Source organism: Anolis carolinensis, chromosome 1 (genome assembly GCF_035594765.1).
Source record: "Anolis carolinensis isolate JA03-04 chromosome 1, rAnoCar3.1.pri, whole genome shotgun sequence".
Lineage (NCBI taxonomy): Eukaryota > Metazoa > Chordata > Lepidosauria > Squamata > Dactyloidae > Anolis > Anolis carolinensis.
Genome location: NC_085841.1, coordinates 170,451,129 through 170,468,317, shown reverse-complemented (window position 1 = coordinate 170,468,317; position 17,189 = coordinate 170,451,129). Strand labels below are relative to the sequence as shown.

Genomic DNA, 17,189 nt, shown 5'->3' with positions numbered 1-17,189 from the left:
CCTGTTATTAACAGCCCTATTAAGATCTAGCAGACTTTGACTGAGTCTACTCATCTTCATCTTTTCTTAATGCCTTTATCAAGTGTTATTGTCTTTCGTAGTGAGTCACATTGTTCTATGATATCTCCAAAGTACATTAAGCCTTAGTTTAGCTATTTTTGTTTCCAGGAAGAGTTCAGGCTTGATTTGCTCTTGGGCCCATTTATTTTCCAACATATGTGTAGAGCTCTCTTCCAGTCCCACATTTCAAATGAGATGAGTTTCCTCCTGTTAGCTTTCTTCACTTTCCAGCTCTTACAACCTCACAAAGAAAATAGAAATACTATTGCATGGATGATTTAAACAGTTCACAAATGAATCCAGATTTGGATTCCAGGCTGGCATGAACAGAGGACAGACCGTAGCTTGCTCGCTTTGGAGGTGACATTCAGCCTTGGGGAAGGTGCTGTTGCTGTGACATTCTTAGCTTTGGGGAGGGTTCATGCATTGACTCGCTCACAATTACCCCTCGGAGGACCGTTTAAGGCAGAAAAAGTTGCAAAGCTAATAGAAGTTAACTATTTATCTGTTGTGCAGTGTTGTGTTTTTAAAACTGCATTTCCATATTATGCCAACTTAGGTTGTTTCCAAACTACAATCTATGTCAAGCTATACAAATATATTAACAATCCTTGCAGAACTCCTGCATATCATTAAAAGGAACCTGTTTCATACAATTTGCTAAACTGGAAACAAACAGTATAGACCTTTTAGTGATATTGTCAAATACTACAAATGCTATCTCTATCCCTATCCCTATCTATCTATCTATCTATCTATCTATCTATCTATCTATCTATCTATCTATCTATCTATCTATCTATCTAAAGATTTTGCAGAAAGGAGGTTCAAAAAGTTACTCATGCTTTTTAATATGTCTTGTGATTTTTCCATATTTTCCAGAGGCCTTTATAAACATAAATCAGCTGAGAGTTCCAGTAACAGCTGATTTTTGTGACATTTAGATGTAGCCCCTGGCTTGTTTTCTTGGCATTTATTTTAGATTTCTGCAAATAGACCTTAAACATATGGCCAGGTAGCTAGCCTTACACCAGCACCTCACCCAGGGTTCTTAGAAAACATAAACACCCCTTAATGAAAGATTATTCTACTCAATACAAGTAATTTGGCAGATGCTCACTTTTGTTACTATTGAAATCATTCCAGTTCACATATGGTTTGAATAATTGGGCAGTTTCTTTTCTTTATTTCTAATGGGTGCTCTCATTAATTTATACTGTTTGATTCTGAATCATATCTAAAACAAGGGATAAAAAGGAGAAATGTTTTTAAACAATGTTGGGGAATTGAACTTGAGACTTCTTTCATGTAATGCATATACTTCTCCAACAAAACATGACATATTTTCTGGGAAAGACTGAGAATGAGTCCAATAGTCCTATATAATCTCACCTATGACTATGATGTAGGCAAATGTGTGCTGAAAAGGAAGGGACTCAGTTCTGATTTAGCAGAACATCACTAAAAATATGAATCAGTACAAATAATTTTTATATAATAGGAACAACTTTAGTACTATAATTAGTATTATTATAGTACTGTAGGACCACAATAGTAGTACTATACAGTATAGAGAAATGAAGGTTTAATCTAGAGATATATGATACAACAGTACACAAGTTATTTTAATTATGGGATTTCTTTCTGCACCACCCAATAATATTACAGTTCATTCGATATTGGTTGTTGCCTCCTCATGCAACAGAATGGACTGAGAATCATTTCTGGCTGCAGCATTCTTTGTTTAAGAAAATACAGGAAAAATGGTATTTGTTTTAGTCCCCTGAAATTTGTTTTAAGTGTTTATTTCTCTCTACTATGCTAATTGCCAGTCTTTTCCTAGCCATGGCAGCAGAGAGCAGCAATGGAAAAGCCAAATGTCACAACTAACACTCCAGTTGTTTCATGCATCAGAACGCCTGCTTCTCAAATATAGTGTGATGGCGAATAACACTTCTGGGGGCTGAGAACGCATTCTATTAACAGGTTTACTTTTCCATCACTTTAAGCAGACTCAGATTAAAATAGCATCTTTCCTTGTATTATTGTGATGGCAATACTTTGATTCCCTGTGGGGGTGGGTTGGGGGCGTTTTGAACCATTCTTAATATAATGTTAATGGAGAAGACTTTTAGATATGTAATTCTTCATCTTATAAGTGATAGAGAGTCCAACACATTCTGCAGCCCATAGAGCTCAACTGTAGAATTTGTGCATTGCCTTGGCCTTTTATGTCAGCTTTTCCTTCGCAAACAAAGGTTGGAAAACTGGCTAGAATTTTACAGGGCTACAACCACATCAGGGCAACTGTTCCTTTGTACATCTCCATTTAAAAAGTTTTTCTTGTATCTATCTGCTAACAATACATTTCTTTAGTAGATTATCATAGCACTGGCAAGTTTAACTGTATAGCTTTCTCTTTATTCGGTTCATCATAGTAAAGTGGTACATTTTTCCTTCAAGGGATCCAACACTACATGCGGCCACATCCTGGATAAGAGTGAATCAGACTGATTTGGAACAATCTGGAGAAATTCTAAACAGAAACTGGTTGACCTAATTCAGTTCCATAGGGGAATGGCACAAATCAAAGCACTTCGGACTGTTCTGGAGATATGGATATTAAAAATAATTGGCAAAAAGACATACAATGTGTCTTAACATAATATCAGGAAAATACCAAAATGGTATAATGCAGAGGTGCAGGAAGATGTGGGATTTGCTCATTGACAACCCAATTTTGTAATTCAGGGCAAGAACATCAACAACTTTTTCAAATGATAGTTCTTATGGTATGACTGTGTGAGGCCACTGAAGTTATATAATCTATTATTTTCTTCTTTTCATTCTGTGTAAATGGCAGACCATGACTGAGTTGTGGTTGATTGCCATATGAGTTGATCTTGCAGAGTCTTATATGTTTCTGTTTCATTCAATAGCCTAGTTTCCTCATCTGTTTACCTTTCTTGGTAATTTGCCTGTTTAATCTATGATTTGTGACCGTAGATACACTACATCAGTTGCCCCTTGTTGTTTTATTTATTTAATTTAATTATTTAATATATTTATTTATACCTTGCTTTATCTCTCCTGCAGGAGATTCAAATCGTCTTAACATAAAATTATTAGTATACAATTTAAAATATAAAATATATGCAAACATTAAAATAGAATTAAGTATAAACATCACTAAAACCTGAACTGCCTAGGACTTTAAAGATCATAATCAGCACTTTGCATTGTGCACAGAAATAGAATGGTAGCTAGTGGAGCTGCTTCAACATGGAGGTTGTCCGCTCCTTGTAGCCAGCCACAGTTAGCACCCTGGCTGCATCTCCTTCGATCAGCTCAGAGCATTCTTCAGAGGCAGTCCCACCTAGAGTGCATTACAATAATAATAATAATAATAATAATAATAATAATAATAATAATAATAATAATAATAATAATAATAATATCAGAAACCATTGCAGGTGGTCCCGGTGGTGATGGGCACACTGGGTGCCATGCCAAAAGATCTCAGCCAGCATTTGGAAACAACAGACACTGACAAAATTATGATCTGTCAACTGCAAAAGCCCACCCTACTGGGATCTGCATGCATCATCCGAAAATACATCACAGAGCCCTAGACACTTGGGAAGTGTTCGACTTGTGATTTTGTGAAACGAAATCCAGCATATCTATCTTGTTTGCTGTGTCATACAATAAAATAACAACAACAACAACAACAACAACAACAAAACAACTATTATTTCTAACCCTCCCCCTCCCGCTAAAGGGACTCAGGGCAGCTTCCAAACAGACAGACATACAATGCCCCATACAATATATATATAAAATAATTAAATTAACATTTAAATAAAGTTAAAAACATAAAATCTTCAGCAAGCAAATAAACTATGGCTTCATCAAATGTATTGAGCAGCTAAGTACTGTTTAAAATAAGAGCATGGAATTTAGGACTTTAAAATGGAAGGCAGCACTACAAATAGGTGAGTACTAACAGGGTAATCAGTCAGGTAGGGGCCATGAAATATTACTCAGTTTCCTCTCCATAAGCTAATGTACTCAGGTATGCTTTTACTAGCTTTCTAAAGGAGAGGAGTGAAGGAGTGTAAATTAGATGGGATGTAAGTAAGGCATGTACCACCGTGGCCAGATCTGGCTTCTCAAGGAACGGACGCAGTTGGCACACAAGTTTTAATTGTGCAAAGACCCTCCTGGCTAATGCAGATACCTGGGCTTCCAGGTCTAGCACTGAGTCCAGGAGGACCCCCACAGTGGGAACCTGTGACTTCAAAGGGAGTATGATCCACCACAGGCTGGATCCCTATTCCCTGGTCTGCCTTCTGACTGATGAGGAGTACCACTATCTTGTCTGGATTAAGTTTCAGTTTGTTTGCCCTCATCCAGTCCATTACTGATGACAAGCACTGGTTTAGGGCCAGGACAGCTTTCTTGGCATTGGGTGGAAGAGAGTAGTAGAGTTGGGTGCCATCTGCATATAGGTGGCACCGTACTCCAAAACTCCAGAAGACCTCTCCCAGTGGTTTCATTTATATGTTGAACAGCATGAGGGACAAGATGGAACCCTGAGGAACCCCACAAGCCAATGGCCAGGAATTCGAACATGAGTCCCTGAGCACCACCTTCTGGATACGACCCTCCAGGAAGGATCGGACCCACTGTAAAACAGTGCCTCCCAGTTCCATCCCAGCAAGATGACCTGGAAGGATATCATGGTCAATGGTATCGAAAGCTGCTGAGAGATCCATGATAACCAACAGAGACATAGTCCTCATGCCAATCTCTCTTTGTAGGTCATCCACCAAAGTGACCAAAGCTATTTCTGTTCCATAGCCAGGCCTGAAACCAGATTGAAATAGATCAAGATAATCTGTTTCATCCAGAAATCCCTGAAGTTGGAAGGCCACCACATGCTTCGAGACCTTGCTCAGGAAGGGAAGGTTGGACACTGGCTGATAGTTGTCCATTATAGAGGGGTTGAGGGATGGCTTTTTATTAAATATAGGCCTTATAATTGCCTCCGTTAGGCAAGTGGGAACTTTGCCTTGTTCCCTGGACAAATTGACCACCACCTTCACCCACTCTGCCAGTTCTCCTCTGGCCATGCCAGGAAGGGCAAGGATCTAGAATACATGTGGTAGCTCTAACCTCTCCAAGGATCCTGTCCACATCCTCAGGCTGCACCAATTTTTACTTACTTAAATGACAGAATCAAAGCAGGCTGTTTGAGTCATTGAAAAGGCCCCATACTTGCTATTTTTCTACACTAGAAGCAGAAAATGGCAATGGGCAAAAACCATCTTACATCACCAAGAGACACAACCACATAGCTCAGTGTAGAGGCACGGCAAAACTTCTCATGTTATCTATCTGAAATCGTCTTTGGTTAGTCTCTACTTAAAGATCTATTTTTTCACTGAAGCTTATATGAATATGTGAAAAATGTTAAAGTAATAGCCTCTGGGGCTTTCCAATGCATACCAGGGTGGTGGTGGAAGAGGACTGATGATTCACAATCCCAAATCTTCATTGGGATTTGTAGTTTGGGTTGAATTCAGCCAAAATTGGATCTAAGTTTGATTTGCCAAATTGGGCTCTGAGGTTATAGACCTGGTTTTCAGGACAATTTTCAAGATTTATCATACTGTTGGGCAGCAAAGTGAAGAGTTTTTCAGCGATAGCACCCATCTCTTTGTAGTTCCTACATAAAAGAGGCATGTATGGCACAATCTTTGTTATTTTTAAGATGGATGGGGAGAACTTATTTGTTTCAAACTGTGATCAATGATAACTGGTTTGAGTAGGATTTAGAACATGTGTTAAAGTACTGTTTTCAGTTTTTGTAATTGGATTGTTTTAGTTTTTTTAACAACATTGTTTTATAATGTTAATTATCTTCCCTAAGTTACCTCGGGAGAGCTTTGACTGAAGAACCATGAAAAAATACTCCCCCTGATGTGACAATTAAAAGCACAGGAATATTATCTTCCTTTGCTTCTGGTAAAATTGCACTATTTTTTCTACAACCATTTAATCTAATAGGACCAAATTTAAGATTTACTTTTCTGATTTGTGCAATTCCCATTAAAAAAAATCTAAGCAAGAAGCATATTTAAAAGCTTCACATCTTTGCCTCTTACTAATTCTACCCGATACAGAAGCCGCAAAGCCTCTTTTTTACCCCCACAGTATTCTCACTGGGTCTTTTAATTTTTTTCTTTATTACAGACAGCAAATATAATTACACAACACATAAGAACAGCTTACATTAACTCCCCCTTTAAAAAATCTGCTTTTACCTTAGAGGCATATTAGCATTTCTTATGGGTTTAAGGGTTGAGGGATTAATTAGAGATTTTCAAAATGTGCCTAATTACATATTTGCTGGAGAAATAAATAATTCACATTTCATAAGTTTCCATGAAATGATGATTTCCTTTTGAAGATGCAGAAATCCAGGCTTGAATAATGTTAAAGTTCAAATAATAAAAAGGCACCTAATCCTTTATTGATCATCATTTTGCTCAGCTCGGAAATACAGAAGAACTCACTTTCTCACCCTAATGACTGGGAGGCCCAGCGGAACTTCACAGCCTGGCAATTTATCAAACAAAATGAGCAAACATTAAAAAAGGTACTTTGTTAATTTATTTTGACATTTGAGGAGAGATATTCAAAGGCATTGGACACCTACATTTTATTAGAAGTCCCTCAGTGTTAAGCAATCCAGTTTTTATCCTTGTCTTTGAAAGCATATCCCCATGATAATAATTCCTCTGAAGGATGCTGTAAAAAATATGGAGAGTGTTGATGTGAGAATGTTTCAGCAAAGGTTTGGTTGAAATACTATAGGAAGACAACTGTATTTGCACAGAATATTAAAGTACGTATAAAACTGGACTGAGGGCCAGTTCAAAATACTGGGCTAGCATGAAGAGTCTTCTGCATCAAAGGGTCAGAACATTGCAAGCTTTAGGCTCGTATGTTTGTATACTTTGCTCTAGAAATGAGATTCTACGCACCAGCTACAGACAAGATATTTTATATGCTCAACGCCATGTCATAACTGTATGACATGTAGTCCACACATATGTATAAGGCTATATGCATATGCCCTGCACACATGTAGAATCCATATCCTATGGGGGGAAATATGCACATAAATATAAAGGAAGTTGTTCTCACGTCAACTTCTTCAAAAGGCAAAAAGCATCAGAGAAAATAAAGAATGAATATTATTATTTCAGAAGTGAATTGGAACAATCTGTTTATTTGGGATATACAAGAACCTGCTGTATGGGTTAATTAAGAGAAAAACAAATAAAAACCCATGAAAATAATAAACTGCAAAATATAACAAACTCTGCAGTCAATTAATGGCTGATATGTTGCCAAATCTTGCTTCCACAGAATCATCATCAGTAGTCCAACTGGAAAGGATTACAGCAGTCTGCTTGTGATTTGGAAGAGGATAACAGAATTTATATGCCAGCCAAGTGTGTGAATCAATGTAGATCATAATCAATTGTTGTCCAAACAAGATACAGGCCCGCTCTGCACCAGAAGTTGGGCTTTCCACTGAGTTATGGCAGTCTAGACACCTGCAGCCAGTTCCTATGTGGAGATGGCAGTGGGTGCCCACACTCCTTGGGCTCAGGTGGCCTAGAGACACAGGGTGGCAGCCCCTCCCCATATCTTTGTGACTCACAAAGGACGATGGGAGGAGGGAAAGGGGGACTTCTATAGTGTGTTGCAGGACTGCCCAACATGAAAAATACTCCTGCCATTTTGGGAATATTTTACAAATATGGCATAGAACTTATAACTTCTCGTTTACGTTTGTCATTACAACAACTGTCTCCATGTACAAGAAATTGTGCTGTTATTTACAGATCTACTGTACCCTGTGAATTAAATGGCATAATGTGAAATGCTACTTTGAGAAGTGACATCAAGATAAGTAAACTCTGCTCTCAATTCCCAACCCAGTTTCAGGGGTGAGTGGTTGTGTGATATTATTTATTTCTTGCATTATAAAATTCTTGCTTCCTCCCAATGAGGGACCCAAAGCAGCTGGGTTCATTAGGTGCCTTCTTGGCATTTAGGGCCATGCCTTTATATATATGGATATGGATGCTGATAACTCTTAGAACTTTATGGCACAATGCAGGCAAAGTGGCATTGAAGCTGGACCATCACATCTGGTAGTGGTCCCTATCACATGATGCTGTATGCACCCCCTGCTAATATTCTTCCCTGTCATGAATCCCCTGTACTTATCTACTGGTGGGTAAAACTTCTCACACACTCCCAATCTCCAACTTTCCCATCATCTATTTTGATGTGAGCGGCCCCTGCTGCTTATGTGCCGGCATGATGTCTTCACAGATTTTGTGTATCTGTTTGTATAGAGGTTGAAAATAAGCATCTTTGTTCCTTCATTTCTATGTGATTTTTTTGTTTTTCCTCAGTCTGAAGAAAAGTTTGAATCCACTTCCTTGGTTCAGTCACATCTGTATACTCAATCCATTTATGGAAATCCATTTGATCTTTTTGTTCCAATTCAGTTACATTAATTGTTTTTCTTTTCTTTTTTTTGTCCTATCTTCTCTTAGTGTCAATAATTTATCAGATAATTCATCAGTCTGCTGTATAACGTTTCCTTTCTCATTCCTTTGTTCTGTTTGTGTGGTTTGTTTTGTGATTCCTAAGATTTGTTTGAATTCTACTATTATATCCTTCAGATCCTGCTAAATTCTGATTTCAGTTTGAGCCAGCTCTTTCTTAGATTCCAATAACAATTGCAGAATTTGTAATTGTGATGTCTTTTACTGATATTCATAAACAATTGGAACAAAATACTGCAGGGATCATAATTTTCACCAGCAAATAATATAAATTATTCACATGTTGAAATTGCCTAAGTTCTTATCTCTGCTGGAATGTAGACTATTTCTTTTCTTATTCTTTTGTTTAATGTTTTTATAATTTTGAGTATTTCATTGTTATCTTAGCTTTGATGTTGTCAAAAATTGTCCTAGAATTATTAATACAAATGTTTTTAAGCTTGTGGATTGGTCTTCTACTCCAGATCAGGACAAGACATAAAGGGCAGTCTTATTTTCCAATAGAGGAGTTTGTTGTTAGTGAAAAAGTTTATTCATAAACTTTCTATTCAGATTTAGAGACATTTAGTTTGAGAAGCAAAAAAAGCCCTCAACTTTAAGTTGAGGAGATTCCCAATCTTCACTTTCTTTTATGTTGATTTATTTTGCCAGTGAGAATGTCTTTTCTTGGAGTGTATCTCTTCTGGATTCAAGGACTACTAAGGCCCCATCTACACTGCTATATAAAGCCTGGATTATCTGCTTTGATAACCTGGATTATATGGCAGTGTAGATACAGCCTAAGCCAAAAATGGCTGATGTGGATAATCCTCACCTCCTCTATGCCCCAAAGGAGGTTTTTGCCAGTTTTGGAGCCCCCAAAGTGGCTTTTCTCTGCAAACTCTATCTCCCCCACATAAAACTAATATGGGAAAGATCTTTACTCCGAAAGCTTTGCCATTGAAGTCCCCATATATCAAATTTTTTGAGGGCCAATGCCCATGTTTGACTTATGTTTACATATGCCACACTCATATGTCCATTTTTTTTATAAAGGGTGAACATTTACAGCCCTTAACCTACATATTCCAACATTCTTATCAAGAATCAGTGTGTGAATAAGTTTCTGTCTGTATTTGGATAAACACAATACACTAAATATGGATATATTACAAATGTGGTCATGTAAGCACAGAGCACTTCTTTTAATTTCAGATAGCAAATCACCTGAAACAGAGGACAAATCAGCAAAGTTGTTTTACCATATTAGGCACAATGTCGCAAGCACATTTCTCATCCCTTAGCAAATAAAAGCACATCAGAATAAATTAAAGCCTCAACAATTGCCCTTTTTTATGACAGCCCAAATTTACTGCTTAAAGCTACCTCACTTTGCTTATCAACAGGGAGGGCCTGGAAACTATCAAAATACATTAAAATAATAGCCATTGATTATTCAAGAATGTCCTATACACATTTGGATCAATGATCCTGTATCCCATTTATGAAAACTTGCTAAAGGTTGTGATGCGATGTATTTTTTGTGCATGTTTTAACCTCTTTCTTCAGTGATTTACAGGGTGCCAGGGGTCTCTTCCTGAATTAGATTCTGTTGAGAAGTAGAGAGTTCAAAGAGATCAAGGACACTATAATTTGTATGTCTAAATACTGTAGAAGCAGAAAGGAACGGGATAGATGTTCTAAAGTAATAAGCAAGAGCACTCTTTATACATTCACTCCTGGAAGAGTTGTTATTTATTTATTTCATACATTTGTATCCTGTCCTACTCATCCCCTGGGAGAGGGGGGAACTCAGGGTAGCTTGACAACCAGTAGTCATTAGATGCCAAAACCAAACAGTTATAAAAATAATACAATTAAAAACAGATAATTAAAACATCAATTATAAAAAACATCATTTAAAAATTGCAGAAGTTATCATTGGGAAAAAGGTGACTCCATAGAAACTTGATCACAAATCTTTGTTTCCACAAGCCAAATTTTTCAAAATCCAATTATCACTTATCAATTATCAGGGACAGGAAGTGAGGTCAATTCTTCTGAATAAGGGTACAGATAGTACCCTTACCTTTTAGTATAGAGTAAACGGCAAGGTTTTTTAAAAAATTGGTTTAAAGTCCAAAGAAACACAGAGAAATGAATTGTCACAATATTGTGTGTTGAGATCAGAGTACAATTATTTTTTAATCTGTGTAGACAAGCCCAATGTTACTGCAGAGGAATTTGTTCTTGATGTAAGCAATTCTCAAGTTGCTATATGCGACTCCAAAAGCAACCCAGAGTCCTACAGGGTCCTTATTCTTGATTCATATGCATTTCTATGCAGCAGCATCTAGGACTGGTTGACAGGACTAATGATAATGACTGGCTGTTGATTAAGGTGAGATTTGTAAATGAACTAAAGGCAATTTATAAATCTTCCTTCCTTCTTTACTCACCCACCCAATATAAATTACACTCATAGAGTTATTCTAATTCATATTTCTTCTGCCTCATTAAGAGATGGGAGAGTTATAGGCATATAGTTAAATACAATGTTTTTAAAAAAGCAGATACCTCGAATGGTGCTTTAAAAACCCATCTAAGTTATGCCTCCAACAGTTTCATGCACTGAGACATATAAATAAATTTCAGCCTGGCGAGTCTCCATCCCCCAGCACCAGTGTAGTGCGTCTAATCAGTCATCTATAATACAGACAAGCAATCATTTAAAATGTGGAAGTGTGCCTTACGGGCACACAGTTTGCATTATGTACAGATAAATATTAAGATGAACATTCTTTATTTCCTGTTCAGTGCAGTGAGATTTTCTGAAATGGCCTCAGTCATAATAGAGAAAATCATACAAGTAATGTTCAATTCCAGCTAGGCCTCCAGGTTGACTTGATGTCAGAGGAAAAAGAATAAACAGGAAACGGAGGATCTCTTCACAAGGAAAATAACAATGTTGAACTCAGTGTCTGCTGTAAACTTAACAGAAGAAGGCCGAAGGTCATACTGGATATTAGAGACTGTGAGCTTGTCTACAATGACAATTTAGGTTGGTATGGAACCAGTTTGGCTTTAATTTGTGCTGCAGCACATTTTGGCAGTACAGTATATGCGTTTTGTGGCCACAACAGTTTGAAGATAGATTTAAACTGGATCATTTGGTCAGTGGATGTGTCCATAGTCTTTCTTAGGAGTGATGCTTGCAAACTAAACTAGTGGTTGCCTTCCAATGGCCAATCATAAAGCAAAGCATGCAAAATGCAACTTGCGTAAGAGAAGCAAATCTTGTACACTGTCAAATAACACAAGCAATGATACCTTCATTGGCCAGCTCCAAAGCACAAAATATGTCAGCTTTCGAAACATCACTGGCTTCTTCTTCAGGCAAATATGTTAAAGATCAGAATGGAGAAAAATGGTAATGACATTAGAATCGCAGGCCTTCATTCTGTCTGACATGATGCCAGTTGAGATTCTAGTGTGGGATTTCAATGTGGGCTGGGGCCACTTTCCTTATTGTCCTTGTGAGGACTAGGGACAAAGAGCAATAAATGAAAGGTAATACAATTTTAACTCCAATAGCAACAGAAAAGTGATTTCTCTTGAGACCCAACAGTTCCAGTCCTGTGTGAAACTAACTGCTCCTTTCTTAGGCAGAGAAATCTTTTGTCATCTTTGTCATCTCCGCAAAACTGTGCTAAAGCTATCATGTTCTTTGAGATGAGAAGCAAGTTAAAGCGAAGCGGAAGAATGGTGAGGGAAAGAAACCGACCCAAGAAGGGATTAAGGACATTATTGCACAAACAATACAACCTATGATACCCTTCCTTACCACATGGCTGCATGATGGTGTAACAAAAGCACCCAGACCTTATCGCATTTCATGGTAAGTGCCAGGATCATGAAATGATTTGGGACTATTGATGGGTTTCCCCCATCAACAGCTGGGAATAACTTTGTCACAGGTTGTGGACTATGTCACCCCTATGTGATAAGGTCCTTAGCAAAGGAAGATTTTTCTCCTCAGAGAAACACAGGAATTCTGTGTTGTAGCTCAAGAGGGAGTGGGGAGAGTAACGCCTTAGGAGATCTTCCTTCAACACTAAAGGAGGTTTAGCCAAATAAGTTAGAGGCATTCAGAGCAGAGCCTCTGAACTCAGAGCAAGTTCAGGGCCACTCTTAGTTGGCAGAAGGGGGGGAAATGAATTAGTTAATATCCTGAAATAGTCTGTAGACGTTTTTGCAGATCCATGTCAAATGCAGATCTTGGAAAGGTTATCTTTCTGGACTACATTTCCCAGAATTGTCAAGCAGAGATTTTTTAAAGATATTTTTTTCCAAACTTCTGGTCAAATATTAATAAACAAACAGTGGCTGTAATTTAACCCAGTTTCCTTTTTATTCCAGGCCTGGATGTGAGGACCAAGTCATATGCTAAAGTTTCTTGCTCATAGATTCACCATTGTAAAAGAAGGGCTACACTTTGTAAATTCAAGGGACTTGTAATCCCCCCCCCCACCCCAATGCTTTTAAGAAAATAGGAAGCATCCACAAAGATGCTAGAATTTGATGAATATTTTCAGCCACAATGATAAATTACTGACCTAAAAATACCTGAAACAGTATTCTGGACCATGGGGTTTTATGTATGCACTACAAAATTGTGACTTTATTAAATTATGATTTAAAATGTATTTCAGCTATCATACCATGTGTTTTGCTTGAGTCCTAACTAATCAGGCATAAAAAGAGGGGTGGAGTTCTCTTTAGAACCCACACATACCTGAACCATTGGTACCTTTTCCACATAAAATGTCAACCTGCACCTTGTTAATTAACCTTTAAAGCATGTTGTACGGACAATTTCATTGCTGACTGGGGGACCTGGAGAATCAAATCATAGATATTCATTTTACTTAAGGTTTTAGCTAGAACTTCAATTGCAGCCAAGGAAAAAAAAAGCAGAGACAGGCGTAGGGAAGGAGAGAAAAAGCTATTAGCTCAATCTTGCCTCTTCAGCTCTTTATATGTTTAATAAAGACTGAATTTAGAGAGAGCAAAACCCCCAACTTAGTAATAATTGCCTTCACAAGTCTGCCTATAATTAAAAAAACGAAGTCAAGGTCATGATGACTGCTATTGAAAATAAAAGACAGACCTTTAATTATAGCAAGGCCATCTTAAAACACAGGTTAAGGGTCTCTTAATTCTCTGTCAGCATTTCCACTATAACCCCTCAGTTTCAGGGGTTTACAGCTCAAGCATAAATATTTGTTGCAGGACAACAGTGATCCTCCAAGGGTCAAGCAGGAGAAGTAAATTTTGTTTACATTTTTTTTTAAAAAGTCTTTGATATTAAGAAGTTATATTGGCCTTTCCAAAGGCAAAAGGAAAAAATACTTTGCAGAGAAAACATACAAGAGGCCTTGAGCCCATCTCTCTGTCTGTGAGAGAGAAAGGTAGCCAAAGGCATTTTCTGCCTGAGGCAGAGCAGCAAAATGACCTTCCCCACATTCCTTGCTGTCAAAAATCAAGGGGCATAGTATCCTAGAAGAGTCAAGTTTATTGAGATATTCCACAAGAAACCTCTCTCCTTCCTGGCAGCAAAAATGCCATTAATATCAATATATTTAAAAGCAATATCAACGTATTGCCCTTTTATGAAAACTAAAAATCTGTCGGAGACATCCACTTCATTCTGGGACCATAGGAGGCCTAAATATAAATATGACAGTCCAAGATGGCGGTTGATAAAAGACCAAGGACTTTATCTCACAAGCCCACTGTTCCACTACTGTTGCACTATCACTGATAGTGGGCATATACAGGATCGAGCACTTTTGATATATACTTCACCGCTCTTCAATTGATCAATTGTGCCAATTCAACAATTCACCAATTCCTTCTATCACACTTCCTCATACCTCCATAATCTCTTTTTCTGCTCTGTAATGATAATTTTTTTATTTTGCAATTCCAACTTTGAAAAGTAACCAAAAAAAGCAAATATCTCTCTAAAATATAAAATAAATGGAAATGCCATCTTTGGAATAGTGAGAGGGAGGGGAGGAGGGGAACATAGAGAGAAAAATACCCTGTTGCCACTTTACTGCAGAAGGGACCCATTGCAGCAAGGCAGGTGACAGGAATGTTGCAGTATTGGGATCTGTTGGCTGGATCTACAATACCATATAAACTAGTTTCTGAATCCAGATTATCTACTTTGAACAGGATTATATGAGGACACTTCCAGACAGCATCAAAACCTATTTTAGAACTGAGTAAAAAAATCCCAGGAGCTGAAAGCAGGTCCATACACAGACCTGTCAGTCCCAGGATATAGTTCCCCGTCATCTTCACAGCCTTCCTCTGTAGTGAATCAAGATGGAGGGTGAATGGTGGATATCCAGCAGAAGTTTTTTTAAAATCACTCCATTATGTGCTGGACTATATATGTGCACATTCAAATACAGTAAAGTCTCACTTATCCAAGCCTCGGTTATCTAAGCTTCTGGATTATTCAAGCCATTTTTGTAGTCAATGTTTTCAATATATCATGATATTTTGGTGCTAAATTCGTAAATACAGTAATTACAACATAACATTACTGCATATGGAACTACTTTTTCTGTCAAATTTGTTGTATAATATGATGTTTTGGTGCTTAATTTGTAAAATCATAAGCTAATTTGATGTTTAATAGGCTTTTCCTTAATCCCTCCTTATTATCCAAGATATTCACTTATCCAAGTTTATGCCGGCCTGTTTAGCCTGGATAAGTGAGACTCTACTGTACCTTAATATAAATACAAGCAGATCTGCATGTGCGCATATAAGGTCCACTGCATAACGACTTGATTTTTTAAAAAACTTACATCTGATCTCTCTCTTCCCCCAATTCTTAATTCAGCCTTGGTTTAAGAGTATAAAGTGTAAAAGAAAGAGGTTCAGAGAGTTCTAATTGCTCTCCATTTGTGCTTCCTTTGAACCACCTGTGTGTCTATTTGACAGCCTGATCAGGTGATCAGCTGTTTCGGGCTTTTAAAAAATGCATGTAAGCTGGAGCAGTCTTCACAGGGCTGAGGGAAGGAAAGCACATGTTTTGCATCACTGCAGGGATATATACAGTCATGCAAAGATGCACTTTTTTCAGGCTGAATTGCGTTTTAAGTGCATCTTTTTAACACATGCTTTTTACCTCTTAACCCAATCCCTCCTGGATTTTGGCTAAATATCATTTAGCCACCCTACTTTTAACCCAGTTTCTTCCAGGTTTTACAGCATGTGAAGAGCCCTGAGTCTACATTGCCATATATCCAGTTCAAAGAAGATAATCTGGATTCATAAACTGGATTATATGACAGTGTAGTTGGGGCATTGATGGTTTTACATGCTTCTAGATCACTCAATCAGAATGCTCAAATGTAAAGAGAAGAATGCTCAATAGTAAAGTGCAAAAAGGTCCAAATAATAGAAGAAAACCCTGAACCACAGAAGAGCAAGACAAACCAGGACAGAAAACCCACAACTCATTTCAAACAAAAAGAAAGCCAGATGCATAACAGGACATCTGGATTTGGTAACAAAATAAGAAGAGTTTGTTGACTTCCTTGGAGCAGGGAATTTTGCAGAATGTTTTTCCCTGGATCCCTACTCATTGCTTTTTGCTTTACATGGGTTCCTGTTCAGCCAAATATGGGGAAGGAATAAGACTGAATTGGAGACTATCATCCTCTTTAAACTCTTCTTCATTCCTGCCTGCCTGCCTGCCTGCCTGCCTGCCTTCCTTTCTTAGTACATAAACAAAACTATATTGAAGTTATAGAAGTTATTTTTAAAAACATAAAGAAATTCTACAAGAAATATATGTATGTGTGAAGACCTCAAAGATAAAAAGCATGAAACTATTGTTCTGGGTTTTGTTCTTGAGGGTTATTTACGTAGGACTAAGCATCTCATTTTTCTTGTGTACAAAAAGTAATTATGCAGTCACAAGAATTATAGCCCACATACTTCAAAACATATGAAAAATGTAAAACTTTATTGCACACATTAATTTATAACAAAGGACGGCCACAGCATCAGCTTAACTGGTGTAAGCCAGATAACTGATATATGGGAGATATATCGATGTTTCTCCCAAATGGGCTTTATAAAGGCAAATAAACAAATAAACAATTTCTTCCATTATATCTTTCCTCTTATAAATTTCCACTGCCTGCTTGGGAAGCTGTGGGATTGAAAGAGTTTTCTGTTTGTTTCTTTCTTTATTCACATGGAAATGTTGTGTATGAGGGGAGTGACTTTGTATTCCTGTTATTTCATGAACTGATGAAACTTACTTAGCTTTTGGCTTCCATCTGTCACATGCAGATATTAATAATCTGCTTTGTAATATCATTATGGTTATAATTAAGTATTGTAAGTACTATTGCATATGCTGAAGACATCCAATGTGGCAACTGGCTGGGTTGGGGGGAG

General features: G+C 37.5%; 1 long non-coding RNA gene across 1 annotated transcript; it reads left to right on the top strand.

Moving 5' to 3' along the window:
• The first annotated feature begins 10,413 nt into the window (after positions 1-10,413).
• Positions 10,414-13,402, top strand: LOC103279488 (uncharacterized). The gene is made up of 2 exons (XR_010000011.1): positions 10,414-12,594; positions 13,116-13,402. It is a non-coding gene; the product is annotated as an uncharacterized LOC103279488 (long non-coding RNA).
• Positions 13,403-17,189: the final 3,787 nt, after the last annotated feature.